The sequence below is a fragment of the Arvicanthis niloticus genome, chromosome 9 (assembly GCF_011762505.2).
Source record: "Arvicanthis niloticus isolate mArvNil1 chromosome 9, mArvNil1.pat.X, whole genome shotgun sequence".
NCBI lineage: Eukaryota > Metazoa > Chordata > Mammalia > Rodentia > Muridae > Arvicanthis > Arvicanthis niloticus.
The window spans coordinates 54,772,623-54,786,456 of record NC_047666.1 but is presented as its reverse complement, the minus strand read 5'-3'; the positions used below and the strand labels follow the sequence as shown (position 1 = coordinate 54,786,456).

At 41.3% G+C, this 13,834-nt stretch overlaps 1 protein-coding gene across 2 annotated transcripts in view; it reads left to right on the top strand.

Moving 5' to 3' along the window:
• Tmem72 (transmembrane protein 72) overlaps positions 1 to 13,834 on the top strand; it is a 28,243-nt gene that overhangs the window by 2,592 nt on the left and 11,817 nt on the right. Inside the window, exon 2 of one of the 2 annotated variants that reach the window (XM_076940364.1) lies at positions 11,983 to 12,077. The exons of the other annotated variant lie outside the window; for it this stretch is intronic. The gene's annotated coding sequence lies outside the window, so the exon portion shown is untranslated. The remainder of the gene's footprint in view (positions 1 to 11,982; positions 12,078 to 13,834) is intronic. 2 annotated transcript variants of the gene reach the window in all.

The window sequence follows — 13,834 nt, the reverse complement described above, 5'->3', positions numbered from 1 at the left end:
GGCAGGGATGTGAACAAGGGCTTCCAGAGTGTCACCTGCAGGGAATGTGCAGATCCTGGGAGGTGGCAGCCTCTGCCCCAGAAACTTCCTTTGTGGACCCTGGAAACAGGCTCAGGGCTGTCAGGCTTAGGTGCTCTCAAGACACAATTTCCTGTGCCTGTGGCTCCAGCAAGCCCTACAGAAAGGGCTGCTCACTATGCTGCTTTCTCTCACCTGACTCCATTCATGAAGTGTCTTGGTCAGGGTTTCTATGCCTGCACAAACATCACAATCAAGAAGCAAGTTGGGGAGGAAAGGGTTTATTCAGCTTACACTTCCACATTGCTGTTGATCACCAAAGGAAGGCAGGACTGGAACTCAAGCAGGTCAGGAAGCAGGAGCTGATGCAGAGACCATGGAGGGATGTTACTTATTGGCTTGCTTCCCCTGGCTTGCTCAGCTTTCTTTCTTATAGAATCCAGAACTACCAGCCCAGGGATGGCACCACCCACAATGGGCCCTCCCACCCTTGATCACTAATTGAGAAAATGCCTTACAGCTGGATCTCATGGAGGCATTTCCTCAAGGGAGGATTCTTTCTCTGCAGTAACTCCAGCTTGTGTCAAGTTGACACACAAAACCAGCCAGTACATGAAGTATCATGGGTTTGCTGCCCTGCACAGAGATCAAGCCCTATACTCTAAAGCAACGGTTCTCAGCCTCTGGGTTGAGACCTCATTAGGAGTCACACAATCCTTTCACAGAGTTGGCCTAAGAACATCGGAAATATTTACAATTCATAACAGTAGCAAAACTACAGTTAGGAAGTAGCAACAAAAATGTTATGGTTGAGGGTCAGCACAGCAGGGGGAACTGTCTAAAAGGATCGCAGCATCAGAAATGTTGAGAACCTCTGCTCTAAGAGGTTTTCAGGACAGATGCTCCTGCCAACCCAGAGTGAACAAACCACAGGGGACAGACAGCACCTATCAGAATATTCTCAAAATTAGCAAATCCTGTCCCTTGAAACAGTCATGTTGTTTCTTGCTCCTCTCTCTCTCTCTCTCTCTCTCTCTCTCTCTCTCTCTCTCTCTCTCTCTCTCTCTCTCTCGCACACGTACTTGCTCTCATTTCTACTTGATTCTTCTAGCTTCTGTTTAGTAGCTGCCAGATAGCATCTTTGTTGGTCCACGCTCTGTGCTACTTGTCTTCAATTCGAAACTTCACTCCATCCTCTGTGCTAGTCCATTAAGGCCTCACTATGTTCAGAAGTGTAACGTTGTACAGATGACAGCTATCGATTCTTGCGACTCCACTTTTAGTCAGTGCCCTCCGCCCGAGTCAGGATTAAAGTGTTATGCAGGAAATAGAATGAGAGAAGCCAGATGTCACTGCTCAGAACAGGCACCAGACACCAGGTGGAAAAGCAGAAGAACTTATTCGTATGACACACACAGGGAGTAACCTCCCCAAAGCCCAGTTGACCAGCTGCCGTCTCCTGAGATATAGCTAAGCAGTACAGTGTCATTCTGACTTTCCTCTTCACTGATAGGTTTAAGTTTTACAAGGAGCTGCAAGATAAGGCACCATGGTTATTTCCCAGCCAATTTTAGTCTTCTAACTCAAGGGGGCATGTTTCTCTGTATTTTAATGAATCTAAGATGCTAGATTAAAAAAACAAAACAAACAAAAAAACCAGAGAGTGATGCAATCAGAGCCACTCCATAATCTACTCTTATGACTCAACCCTGGGCCAGTCCTGACTGTGCGCAGGCTCAGTAGGGGTGTGGGGCTGTGTTGAACGTAGGCATGACAGTATTGCAGCCAACACGTCTACCACTTGTGAAGTTGAAGACACTGGCATTTAAGATGTCTGCTCGTTCTCTAAATAATCTGTATACATGACTCATATGGCCATCCCAGAGATCTCCAGCTGAGCCCACTCTTGAGTCCTGTCTGCAAATGTTTCCAAAAAGAAGGATCACAGTAGAACCTCCCATTTATACATCCAGAAATACATAACTAACAGCATACTTATCTTTCCTGCACCCAGAAATGCCTGAAGACTGTAGTGCTGAACTTAATGGGGAAATAAGGCTTTACTATCCAGTTGGGTTGTCTACCTAGGCACACAGTAACAATGCATGGCATCCTAAGGACTGGACATACCAGAATAGCCAAAGGATTAAGGTAATGCCCAAGCAAAGCTGTTGTGGGCAACTTGCTTGTCAAACTAGCATCCTGTTTCTCCTAAATCAAGTGCTTGGGGTCAATCTGCGATCACTTACGGCTTGTTTTGCTTGTTTGTTTGTTTTGTTGTGGCTCATCAACCTGCTCTCTATTTAATATACATTGCCACATGTTAAATAGTGATGTTCCCTGTCACACACCCTTCAAACACACTAATGACTTCAAAACATAGATCCAAGGGCTCTCATTTCTTTTTTTTTTTTCTTTTTTTCTTTTTTTCTTTTTTTCTTTTTGGTGTTCTCATCTCTTAACCGGCATAACAAATGTGTGGTCTCACCTCCGCTTTGATCAAAGCTTCAGAAAATGCTTTCTAAGTAACGGTCTAGGATCCTGCAGGCTAACTTTTTTTTTCTAATTTTGTATATTCATTTAGTTTTATTGTATGAACATTTTGCCTTGCATGTATGTCTGTTCACCACACACACACACACACACACACACACACACACATACACGTGTGTGTGCCTGGTCCCTGTGGAGTTCAGGAAAGGGTTTCATAACCACTGAACAGGAATCACAGAAGGCTGCAAGTTCTCTGCTAGAGCTGCCAGTGTTCTTAACCACTGAGCCATCTCTCTACCTCCCCCCCACCTCCATCCCTGGTCTCCACCGTATGCTAATTTCAGCCACTCTTAAATGCAGATCTGCTTGACTACCTCTTGCCATTGAAGAAATCATGTATTCAAACATGTCTGCAGGGGATTTTTGTCCCAATGAGGTTACAAAGTGTTTCCAGTTTTGTTTTGTTTTGTTTTGTTTTGTTTTGTTTTCTGGTCTGATGAATATTCTCCCTGCATCTTTTCCTCCCTCCTGCTTCATGACAAGCTTTGGGTCAAATGTTTCTTTCTTTATTCTTTATATCCAGGTCTTCCTTTTTAGATTTATAATTGGAATACAAAAAAGATAATTATGGTGCATTTCCTCTGCAAAAGTTTGGTGTTTCCATCGTGTGCAATATGTACCCACATATTAAGAAGTCAAGACCTCTACCACAGGGCACTGCACGTGGTCTGACCAAGTAGTAAACACATTCCATCACCTCGTGCTTCTGTGACCTGTGCTACCTACCCTCTACTACCCCTTCCCACATAAACTATTTAAACTTCAGTTTCCTGTCGACAGAACAGGGACAACTGTAGGCTCTACCCTGAGACTTCAGGGAACCAATGACTCAAACTAACAACTGCTGCCATGGATTCCAGCTCAGAGCAGGCTAATTCCAGAAGCCTGCTCAGGAAGCAAGGTCGTGAGACATGAACAGCTAGCCCCTCTGGAAGGATGAGGAGGGATCAGAGGAAAGAGGGGAGGCAGCAAGTGATCCCAGAGATTAGAATGGAGGTGGGGTGGGACTTTAAAAGGCCTGATCCAGTTGTACGAATCCCATCATTTTCAAGCTGAAGTGGTGGCAGCCACAGCACCAATGGGGGTTCTGAGACCGGATAGTCTCAGGTAGTCCAGGTAGCCAGGTAGTCCAGGCTGTTCTGGAACTTACTGTGTAGTCTGAGCTGGACTTGAATGTCTGGCAATCACCTGACTCAATCCCCTGCATGCTGGGATTACAGGCATGACCACCCCCCACCCAGAGCATAGCTATCTTTGTACCATGAAACCAGAAAGAAGAGGGCAGCTCTGATCTATTTTTCATAGGCTTACAGTTCTTTCTATCCCCTTTGTATATATTCATTATACAAAATGATAGTTTCATTATAACATTTTATACATGCATATACACTATACACACAAACATATATATGTATACAGACAATGTGTGTGTGTATATACACACACATGTATACACACACACACATATATATACATATATATTGTCCATATCCAACTGCCTATTAATCTTTGTTGTCTTCTCCTCTCTGTCCTCACTGGACCCCTACTATAGTCTTCTGTGTGTTGGGGGGTTATACTTACCACATAAAAGACAACATATTTCTCTTTTTAAGACTGCTCTATTTAACTTAACATTATAGTCTCCAACAAACACAATTAACTCTTCTTTAAAGTTGAATAAAAGCCCATCATGTATATGTACCAAACTTTCTTTATCTGTTCATCTATGGATGGACACCTAAGCTGATTTCATATCTTGGCTTCTGTGAGCAGTTCAGTGACGGGCATGCATGGACAGGTTCCTCTGTGATATGTTACCTCCATTTCTTTGTGTGTAGACCCAGTAGTATATCTGAAGGGATGGTATGATGTTCTATGTGAGGTTTCAGGGAACCTCCACACAAATCTCCATACTGGCTCTACTGCTTTACATCCCACTGGCAGAGCGTGTGTATGTCTCTCTCTCCACATTCTCATCAGTGTTGTCTGCTTCTTTGATGAAGGTGATCCTCTCTGGGGTGAGAGAGAGTCTTTATGTGGTTTGGATTTGCATCTCCTGAGCTGGCAGTTCCTCCAGTTGTCTGAACAAACAGGTGTGCAGTTGCACAGCAACACCCAAGGTTTCATGGAGCAGAGGAATCCCTGTGATAGGCAAGGTGGCAGGTGGCGATCAGCTGAAGAAGCGTGGTGTCTATGCTGTGGAATCATGCATATTATTCTCTAGCACAAAGAAAATTGTCATTCAGAACAGCAAAAATACACATTGAGTTTTGAACACTGAGATTGAATAAGAAACATATATATTTCTAGTTAAGAGCAAGAAGAAAATATTTTCTGAGCCCTCCCAAGGAAGATGCTGTTCTAACGGGGGACAATTTCCTCGGGAGTACCAAGGAATCTCACAGCATCTCACACAGCAGTCTCATCTCCAAACACTGATAAATCAGCCCAGATTGCTTCCCAGGAGAATTCTACCAACATTAAATGAAGACATAATAGAACTCTATGTAAACAACTACAGAATTTGAAAGCATGATGTGATTTCCAACTTATTACATAGTGTCGGCATCTACGTATGGGACAACTGATCTCAGTTGTCAGCTTGACACACTGGGAAGAGGGGACCTCAGTTGAAGAGGTGCCTCCATCAGATTGGCCTGCGGACATGTCTATGAGGAAGATTTCTTGATTGTTGATGGATTTAGGAGGACCCAGACCACTAGGGTCGTGCCATCCTAGAACAGATAGGCCTGGGCTGTGTATTCTTTCTAGGCAGCTGAACATGAGCCAAAAAGTGAGCCAGTAAACAGCCTTGCCCTGTGGTCCCTGCTTCACTTCCTGCCTCAGCTTCTCTCAATAATGGTACAGAAACTGGGGTGGGGGGGATTTCTTCTCCTCAAATTGCTTTTGATTTTGTTTTTAAAACAGCAACAGAAAGCAAGCTAAAACAACATAGATGCCAACATCAGACAAAGATGTTGTAAGAAAACCAGAGGCTAATTCCCTGAACAATTGTAGCAAACAATATATTTAATATATGAAGGATAATATGCCATAAGCAAGTGAAATTTGCAGCAGATTTTTGCTGCAAGATGTTTTAAGCTTTAAATCATCTGTTTATAAATGGACATCTGTTGTTTGTACTCCCCCTGTTAATTCTTATGATATTTTTATGGTTATTGGATCTTTGAGAATTTCCTAAGTGTTTTGGTCATTTTCACCTCCCACCCCTAACTCTTCCAGGATCTACTGCCCCTGCCCTGTCACATACAACTTTGTATCTCTCCCCCAACCCCTGCTAAGGCCATTTGTACTCCATAATTATTCACAAATGTGTGGGCTTTCATCACAGCAGTGTTGATTTATCAGGAGCTACACTTTTAGAGAAAACAAACCCTTCCACTCCCAGGAACTAAGAGCTTTGTCAAGAACTCCTAGGCTAGCTCTGGAACTTCATGCCCACCCTCCCTCTCTGTGCTGGGATCTGGACGGGTTTAAGCTCGCACATGTCTAGTGCATGGTGTACCAGCTGCTGTGAGTTTATATGTGCAGCTACTCGGCTGTGTTCAGAAGATACTGGTTCCTTAGAGTCACCCAGCATCTCTGGCTCTTGCCCTTTCTGACAGCTCTTCCACAGTGATCCCTGAGCCTTTAGAGGATGGGTTGTGGTATATATGCTACATTTAGGGGTGGACACTCTGAAGTGTATTTTTCTCTGCCCTTTGAAAGTTGTGGGTCTCTCTGTTGATCATCATTTATTGCAAGCAGAAGCTGCCCTGATGAGGACTGAGATATTTACAATCTATGGGAATAATAAGAGGCCATTAAAAATTGCTTTCAAGCTCTGTCTGTTTATCAAAATAATACTTGTAGATTCTTTGCTAGGGTTTATGATGACTCTAGCATAGGTCCTTGGCCTGATGATGGAGCCAGGTATGGGTTTCACCTTGTGGAGTAGACCTTTAATCAAATCAAAAAGAGGTTGGTTACTCCTGGGACATTTCTGCCACTATTAGAGCAGTAAGCCTGTTGTACCAGGCCTGTTGTTATTGTAATCCACAGGGATCACATCTATGTAAGACTGGTGTTTACCTTGCTCCTTTAGTATCATGAATCCATTTCCTGAACTACCCAGTAGGGATGATGCTGCCAGATGAGCACCGCCTGGAGTTACTCATGTTAGGTATGACTCATGCATGTGGTCTCTTCAACAAGAGGGTCTTGCCGGGCAGTGGTGGCACATGCCTTTAATCCCAGCACTTGGGAGGCAGAGGCAGGAGGATTTCTGAGTTCGAGGCCAGCCTGGTCTACAGAGTGAATTCCAGGACAGCCAGAACTACACAGAGAAACCCTGTCTCGAAAAAAAACAAAAAAACAAACAAACAAACAACAACAAGAGGGTCTTGAGAGGTAACAAAGAGCACTGGGAATAACCTGTAATGTTTGGAAGCTTATAGAACCTCTGTGGCCAACAACTGCAAAAGGAGTAAATAAATAGATAGATAAAATACATAAATAAAAAGCACTGGGCTTTTTATTCCTTGGTCTCTCTTATGTAGCAGGGGCATTGTTTACCCACAGAGGATAACTCCACTTTGACTCTCTTTATGTATGTGTGTGTGTGTGTGTGTGTGTGTGTGTGTGTGTGTGTGTGTGTATTTCAGAAGGTTTCTGTTGAAGTACATTTCCATGAGTTTCTTTAAGTCTTTAGATTCTTTATCCCTTCCATTTTCTTTCTTTTACTCTGATGGCCCCTCCTCACCACAGTTTCCCCCTTCATTCCATGATTCCCTTTATATCAGTACACTCTATCTCCCCTTCCCTGAAAGCCACTCTCTGTGGGTCCTTAGTGATCCCCTGACCCCTGTGTGTGTTCTGAACGAAGCACACACCTCTAAAGAGTCAGAGCCAACATCAATGAATGAGAGAAACAGACATTTGTCTTTCTGGGCCTGGATTACCTCCCTCAAAATTACTGTTTCCAGCTTTCCCCATACCTGTGAAATTTATAGTTTTATTTCTAAGAGCTGGGTAATATTCCATTTTGCAAGTACACCAGGCTTTAATTATCTCGCCATTAGTTGTACTTAAATGCCCTTTCCATCTCCTGACCTTCGAGAACGGAGCAGCAATGAGCAAAGATGTGCAAGTGTCTCTGTAGTGGGATACACAGTGCTCCAGGTATATGCCCGAAGTTATACTGCTGACTCCTGTGGCCGATCTCCTTTTAGCTTCTTGATAACTTTCCACGCTGACTCCCATGGTGGCTGCACCAGATGGCACTCCCAGCACAGTAAATAAGTGTTTCTCTTTCCTCACATTTCCGCCAAACTTTGATGCACTTATTCTTTGGATCTTGGCCATTCTGACTGAGGTGAGATGAAATCTCAAAGTAGGTTTAATTTGCATTTCCTTGATGACTAAGGCTGTTTCTCAGCCATTTGTGTTTCGACTTTTGAGAATTCTCTGTTTAGGTCCATGCCCCACTTTTAATTGTGTTGTTTGCTTTCTTAATCTTTAGTTTTGAGTTATTTGTATGTTCTAGATATTAACCCTCTGTCCAGTATATAGCTGGCAAAGAACTTTTCCATTCTGTAGGCTTCCTCTGCCGTCTAGTGATGGTGCCCGTTTTACATTCATACGTTCCCATTTACTAGTTGTTAATCTTCATACCTACACTGTCATGCTTCTAGTCATAGAGGCCTTCCTTGTGCCAACGAATCCAAGCATATTCTCTGCTTCTCTTCTATTAGATTTAAGGTATTAGTCCTTATGTTGAGGTCCATGATCCGTTTCAAGTTGTATTTTGTTCAGGATGAGAGATAAGGATCAAGTTTCATTCTTCTGCATGAAGCTATCAACTTTGACCAACACTATTTGTTTAAGATGCTGTCATTTTCCCAATATGAATTATTAGCTTCTCTGTCAAAAATCAGACAGCTGCAGGAATGTGGGCTATATGTGTCTGTGTCCTCAGTTCTATTTCATTGTTCAGTGGGTGTTCTTATGTGAATACTACACTATTTTTATTATTATAGCGTTATAAAATAGCTTAATATCTGGGGTAGTGATATCTCCAGCAGGTTGTTGTTGCTGTTCTTGTTGTTGCTGTTCTTTTCGTTGTTTTTGTTGTTGCTGCTAAAGATTGTTTTGGCTATGCTGGGTCGTTTGTATTTATACATGAAAATTTTTAAGTTGTTTCCTTTTTTTCCAATTTCTCTGAAAAATTGAATTGAATATTTGGTGGGAATTATGTTGAACCTGTAGATTACTTTTGGTAGGATGGATATTTTCCCAGTATTGATCATATCAATTCATGAGAATGGGAAGTCTTTCCATCTTCTGATATTATCTTCAATATTTCAGCATCTTAAAGCTTTTGGTATACAAATTTTCTTCTTCCTTGGTTAGATTTAGTCCAAGATTTGTTGTGAGACTAATACAAATGATATTGTTTCCTTGCTTGCTACTTCTGTATGGTTGTCACTTGCATGAGAGAAGGTTACTGCTTTGTGCATTGATTTTGTAATTAATTTCACATAATATATTTATCAGCTGTAGCAGATTTCTAGTGGAGTCTTTTTTAACTGAGGAGGTTTTTAATTACTTCTTCTAGCTCACTGGATGTTACAAGTTTACTTAAATTATTAACTTCATCTTGACTTAAATTTGATTATATATATATATATATATATATATATATATATATATATATATGATGTGTTTATATGTATAAACATAAAATATAAAATATGTATATATAAAATCTCATTCATTTTTAGATTTTATTTAGTTTGGTAGAATATAACTTTTTAATGTATGCCTTTACAAGTCTGAGAATTTCCTCAGTTCTATTATAATAGCTCCATTTTTCTCTAGTTGGATTAATTTAGACCCTCTCTCTCTCTTTCTTTTGGCTAATTTGATTAGTTTTATTGGTTTCTTTCCCTTTACTTTGGCCAAAGGTTTGTCAAACTCTTCATTTCATTGATTCTTTGTATTGTTCTAATCATTTCTTTTGCATTAATGTCAACCCTGATTTTGATTTTCTCCCCATACCTACTCTTTGGGGTGTTAATTGTTCCTGTTTTCCAAAGGCTTCAGTGCATCATGAGATTATTAATTTGAGATCTCTCTAACATTTGTATGATAATGCATGATGTAGGTGCTTTCCCGTCAGTCATGTCTTCTTTTGTCCCACAGATGTTCATGTAATGTGTTTTTATTTTATTACATCCTGGGCATCTTTTAATTTACTTCTTGATGTCTTCCTTAGTCCAATCTTGATCTAGTAGTGTGCTATTTAGCTTAAATGAGTCTGTGTACTTTCTGTCATTTCTTCTGTTGTTAGCCTCCCATGATTGTTAGATAAAATGCAGAACATGATTTCAATTTTCCTTTATTTGTTGAGACTTGTTTTGTGCCTTAATATGTGCTCTCCTTTGTAGAAAATTCCATGGGCCACTGAGAAGACTGTATAATCTTTAGGTTTAGGGTGGGATCTTCTGGAAATAGACATTATGTCCATTGGAGTTATAATGTCACTCCTCAGATTCTCTATTTAGTTTTTTTTTCCACATGATTTATTGGTGGAAGTAAGGTATTGAAATCATCCACTAATTTTGTGTTGGAATCACTCTGTGATTTTAAATTAAATAGTCTTTCTTTTATGAAATTGAGTGCTTCTATGTTTAGTGCATCTATGTTTAGGATCATAATATCCTGTTGCTGGGTTTTTCCTTTAATGGGAATCAACCATCCCTCCTTATCTCTTATGATTAATTTGAGCTTAAAGTCCATTTTGTCAAATATTTTAATAGCCTGCTTGTTTCTTAGTTCCATTTGCATGAAATACCCTTTTCCATAATTTTATTATGAAGTGCTGTCGATCATTAGTTATGAGGTATGTTTCTTTTTAATATTGTCTTATTCATTTTTATTTTATGTGCATTAGTGTTTTGTCTGCATTATGTCTGTATAAGAGTGTTAGAGCCACTGGAACTAAAGTTATAGCCAGTTGTGAGTTGCCATGTGGGTGATGGCACATGAATCCCCATTGTCTGGAAGAGCAGCCAGTGCTGTTAACTGCTGAGCCCCAAGGTGTGTTTCTTGAAGGCAGAAAAAAAAGGGCATCTAAAAACAAACAAACTAACTAAAAACATACAACTTTCTGAAAGTTAAAGGCTAGATGCTTTTCTCCTGAGATTGAAACAAGCCCAGGGTGCCCATTCTCACCACATATAGCCAGCACTGGGACTGGGCTCTAGTCAGCACTGCCATGCAATGAAGAAAAACAGAACATACAGCTTGCCAAGGAAAAGCAAAGAAAATCACAAAGACAACTAGTATATAAAAGATGCATCTTTGATGCATGAAACGTAAATAATTAAATATCCATTTCTACAAAATTACCTATCTCTAATCTTATTCTCTTTAAAGGCTTAAAATGAATCATAAACCTAAAATGTACATCTTAAATTAATAAAGCTCCTAGACAAAAGGATAAAATCTCTGTGTTGAGTTAGGCTGAGATTTCTTAGTTCAATATGAAAAGTTCTGTCCCTAGTAAAAGAATTAATAAAATCCTTCAAGATTGGATCCCATCAAGATCTTAAAACATTTCCCTTTAAAATATAGTATTAGAAGCCAACACAAAACACAAGTGATGGCAAATGTGAAAAGGTGTTCAACCTCATTAGTCCTTAGAGAGATGCAAATGAGAACTGATGTATTTGCCTTAGGATGGCTAGAATTTAAAAGACCAAATCATTGGCAAGGCTGTGGAATTCTCACGCACTCCTAGTGAGAATGCAAACAGTGCACTCACTTTGAAACAGCTTGACAGTTTCTTCAAAAGTTTTACATGCTGCTGCCATATGATCTGGTTATTCCACTGCCAAGCATCTACCCAAGAGAAAAGAAGCGCAAAACCATGCAAAGAATGCATATAAACACTCATGGCAGCTCAGTTTGTAATATCCAAAACTAGAAGTGACCTAGTTGTCCATCAGCGTGTGAGTTATAAACAAGCTGAGCTGCATCCTCATTAGTTAGCATACGAGTCAGCCACAGCTCCATAGCTTGGTACAAACAACTGACGCACACTACAGCTAACATCAGTCTGGAAATAACTGTTGGAGCGTAACAAATAGCCAAAGATGAGTGCACACTGTTCAGTACTATTTATCCTAACTCACAGGAAGCATAAACTAGTCTCTAGTGATAGAAGTGGATCACTAGTTGCTTAAGGGAGGACCACAGAAAGAGAATGTAACATTTCACTGAGGTGATACCTGGAGGCTCTCAGGGTGATAACAATGCCCATTCTCTTGATGTAGTGATGCTTCTATGGGTGAAGACATATGTCAGTACTTATCAAACTGCACTTGAAACATATGCCATTTGTCACAGGTCAAGAATGTCTCACTAAAGCTGTCACTGAAAGTGCATGTTGTCTTGCTAAACTGGTGTCCCTGGAAACCTCAGTGGCATACAATAGGCTCCAGGTGAGTAGGCTAAGCAGCTTTGCAAATATTGGCTGGCTATGCAGCCCTACCCAGAGGTCAGGCAACCGATGGCTTATCTAGATTGGCCTTGGCTAGGATGATAGGGCAACTTTGTTCTATGTGTCTCTCGTGGTCCAGTGGAAGGCTGGTAGTGGCAGAGACACAGAGAGAAGGCTCAGGTCTCAAGGCTACTTTATGTCTCTACTTGCATTGTGTCTAGAAAATCCCATTGTTCAGAGAAAGTCGTGTTGTTGAGTCAAGAGGCAACTCTTTGCCACAAACAAGGGATAGCTAAGCCATATGATGAGGGACATGGATACCAAGAGGTGTGTAGGGCCCGAGGCTCTGCAATCTATCACAGGAACTGCTACTGAGCTAAAGCCAAAACAGACGCTTCAAATGGTGTCTTTCATTTATGAGTCATACTTAAAGGATCTAATAAGGGTCTGGTAATGTAGGTCAGAGACTAAGAGTTTGCCTTTAAGATTTGCTCCCCAGCACTGAAAAACAGGGAGAAAATAAAGGAAGAGAAAGGAAAAAAAAATCCAGTACAAAATGGGTGAATTCTACTGCCTCGGGGAAATTCTTCCTAAACAGACTGATTAGAACTAAACAATAAATGCCAAGGTTTCCTTGAAATCTCTTCCAGAAGTTTCTACAATAAATTCAGATCTTTTCCCATGCTGCTTCTCTATCTTGGCTCACCCGTGTCTGTGGCATGGACATCAGCACACAGGGAGCTTCCGGGTCACGCTAGGAATCTCCTCAACTTCCTCTGTTGACAAACCTTATTGTCTCAGGGAATTCGTACCAACAGGTTCAACATCTCTGCCCTGTACTGGAAAAAGCAAAAGTATGTGTCATGGTGGCCACAAGCATTACGTTGTAACACCTGATGGGGTGTTGTGAGGACAAAGATAATGACTAACGGAACTATCACAAGAGCTAGTCTATTCCTACCGGCCCTCTCAAGAGGAAAGATTATGCCCATTTTCACATTTTTACTTCATTAACAAATGTCACTGTGGACAAAGAGCCCTTCCACTCACTGTCTGACATTGCTCATTGATTTTCCTATCCCAGGTCCTACATGAAGCCTTGTTGGTGCACAAGTAGCCCGGAAGTCCAATCCTTCTAACTGCATCTTGCAAATCACCCTCTATTACTCTTCTAGGGGCTCAGAGGGGCTAAAGCCAACAAGGAAGTAAATATCTCCTTATGTTTACTGTGAGCATCTGTTTCAATTCTGAGGGAGTGCTTTTTTGATTGTGAGAGTCACCTTCAGAGTGAACATCCCCTTAATTCTAGGCTGATAACCTTCTGAATTTTAGGGTGACTATCTTATGTTTGTGGAAGCCACACGTCAAACACAAGCTAAGTGATCCAGGCAAGAGAATGAAATCTAGGTACCTTTCACCCATGGCAAGCCATAAAACACATACACTGGCCTGGCCCAGGATAGCAAGAGTCTTAGAAGCCACTACAGAGACTAGTCATGAACCTGAAGGGCCATTGGCTTTAGTTTGGGCAGTCTCTAGGGCACATGGACCTTGAATGGCTTCCGTGCTGTATGGTTAGGATATTCTTCAGGCTCTTCCTGGGTTTTCAGGGACTGCCTGGAAGCAGCCTTCCTGGTCTCTTTACCTAGCCACAGTTGTCAGTATACACGGAAGGGGACTGCCCTAGCTCTTAGACCTCAGGAAGAAACTCATGCCTCAGCCAAGAGTCCTCACAGGACAACACTGTGGGGTGGCCTG